The sequence below is a fragment of the Arachis ipaensis genome, chromosome B10 (assembly GCF_059453495.1).
Source record: "Arachis ipaensis isolate K30076 ecotype BB chromosome B10, ASM5945349v1, whole genome shotgun sequence".
Lineage (NCBI taxonomy): Eukaryota > Viridiplantae > Streptophyta > Magnoliopsida > Fabales > Fabaceae > Arachis > Arachis ipaensis.
The window spans coordinates 107481818-107484940 of NC_142435.1; positions in this window are offsets into that span (position 1 = coordinate 107481818).

Sequence of the window (3123 nt, forward strand, 5' to 3'; positions counted from 1 at the left end):
GCGCTCTCTTAATTGCGTTGGAAAGTAGATATCCAGGGCTTTCCAGAAATATATAATAGTCCATCCTTTGCCTGAGTTTAGATGACGCAAACTGGCGTTTAACGCCAGTTCCATGCTGCATTCTGGAGTTAAACGCCAGAAACAGGTTGCAAAGTGGAGTTAAACGCCAGAAATAGGTTACAAACTGGCGTTCAACTCCAAGAGAAGCCTCTACACGTGTAAAGCTCAATGCTCAGTCCAAGCACACACCAAGTGGGCTCCAGAAGTGGATTTCTGCATCATTTACTCATTTCTGTAAACCCTAGTAACTAGTTTAGCATAAATAGGACTTTTTACTATTGTATTTACATCTTTGGAACATCTTTAGTTTCATCTTTAGATCACGTTTGGGGGCTGGCCTCTCGGCCATGCCTGGACCTTCATCACTTATGTATTTTCAATGGTAAAGTTTCTACACACCATAGATTAAGGTGTGGAGCTCTACTGTTCCTCATGAATTAATACAAAGTACTATTGTTTTTCTATTCAATTCAAGCTTATTCCGATTCTAAGATATTCATTCGCACCTCAATATGAATGTGATGATCGTGACAGTCATCATCATTCCCAACTATGGACGCATGCCTGACAACCACTTCCGTTCTACCTTAGATTGAATGAGTATCTCTGGGATTCCTTAATCAGAATCTTCGTGGCATAAGTTAGAATCCATGGACGGCCATTCTTGAGATCCGAAAAGTCTAAACCTTGTCTGTGGTATTCCGAGTAGGATCTGGGAAGGGATGGCTGCGACGAGCTTCAAACTCGCGAGTGTTGGGCATAGTGGCAGACGCAAAAGGATCAATGGATCCTATTCCAATATGATCGAGAACCGACAGATGATTAGCCATGCAGTGACAGCGCATTGGACCATTTTTACTGAGAGGACAGGATGTAGCCATTGACAACGGTGATGCCTAACATACAACTTGCCATAGAAGGGAGTATGAAGGATTGGATAAAGACAATAGGAAAGCAGAGGTTCAGGAGGAACGAACGCATCTCTATACGCTTATCTGAAATTCTCACCAATGAATTACATAAGTATCATTATCTTTATTTTATATTTTATTTATCTTTTAATTATTAAATATCCATAATCAATTGAATCCGCCTGACTGAGATTTACAAGGTGACCATAGCTTGCTTCAAGCTGACAATCTCTGTGGGATCGACCCTTACTCACGTAAGGTTTATTACTTGGACGACCCAGTGCACTTGCTGGTTAGTTGTGCGAAGTTGTGACAAAGAACTAAGATTATGAACGTGCGTATTGAGTTTTTAGCACCGTTTCCAAGGAATGGAACCGTCACGATTTCTGCGCACCAAACAACTTGCAAGAAGATACAAGATAATCAATGGAAACATAGAATTGAGCAATTGAAACCCTCACCGGATGTGTTTACACTCTAATCGCTCAGTGTGTAGGTTTTAATCACTCAATTCTCCTTTAATCATGTTTCTCAAAGATTTGCAAGTTGTCTAATAATCAACTAATATTTGATGAATGAATGCAAATATCATGAGGACTTTGTGGGTTGTAATGGGGCTTAGGTAAGGGTAGGATTAATATGGTTAAGTGGGCTAATAGATTGGATCTTTGATTAGCTCAAGTATCCCACCTAGTCCTATATCATCCCATATACATGACAAAACAATCCTAGCTACCCATTTATCCCTTTTTCATGTTCACTCATGCATCTTTCTTTTTCAATTCACATACATATGCATCCTTTATTTATATTTTTATTATCATTTCTTTTTCTTTTCTTTTCTCTTTTTCATTTTTTTCTTTTTTTTTTCTATACAAAGTATATACACCAAAATTTTTTATTTTATCAACATAAAGAGATGCATATGTCTTACTTAATAGATGCATGAGTGTTTACCCATTTTTCCAAATATTCTCAATGAACCCAAAGTAAACTAACTACCAATATTTTCCCACAAATTTCTCCCACACTTGATTAACGCACACACTCAAACCCAAGCTAATCAAAGATACAATATAAGGACATTATTGGTTTTTCACTTAGGGCAAATGATGTGCTTAAAAGTAGAACAAAGGGGAATTAAAAGGCTCAAAAGTGATTTACAAAGGTATATGTAAAGGTTGGCCATATGGGTTAGTGAGCTATACAAAGATGGCCTCAATCATACTAAATGCATTCAAAACAACAAATATAGGACATAAAGATTAAAGCAAATCCAAGATTACAATCATAAAAGGAGTTTATCACACAAGAACAAAATTTTGTGGTTGAAAATATGCAACCACACACTTTAAGCTCAAATCTCACTTGGTATTTGTTCAAGCTCTTTTCTATGTTCCATAAAAAGATGCTTTAAGCAAGTTCAAAAATAAGTTTTCAAATCTAATCAATGGGATGCCCACAAAGAGATTTTTTTGAAAATTCTTTGTTGTTTTACCAAACTTATTCAATCTAATCATGCCACATGCAAATAAAACTATAAGCAAGCTAAGATATATACAAGCAATCTAAGCAAAATATAATGCAATAAAAGACTAACAAATATTCACAAAAATATAACTAATAAAAACTAGAAAATAATGCAAAGTGTTACGAAAGAGAAATTTACGCCCCAAAAGTTGCGGATCCTCCCCCACACTTAAACGTTGCACGGTCCTCCGTACATGCACTCAATCCGGGAGTGAAGACACGCTCTACAAGGCTCTACCTTCAGCTGGTGGGCACCGGGGCTCCGGGTTGCTATAGAAAACAAGAATTAAGGAAAAATAAGATATGTGGGGTGATATGATAAAAGACAATGTGTGTGTATTCTAAATGCACATAGTTTAGAATCCACACATTGATCGGGTGAAAAGGTCAACCACATAAGGAAAAGAAATAGCATGTTCCTCAATCAAGTGGCCTAGGTTTCAAGTAAAGCATAAGCAAGAGTGAATGCACAAATAACCCTAGGTAACCACAACTAAAGTGAATTGAGTATAAAGTATATTGGATAGTGAGATTGTGCAAGTGAAAGCGCAAAGTGAATAGAGAATGGCACAATCAACAATAACCAATTCCATGATGAAAAGAGACTACTTATTCATCTTTA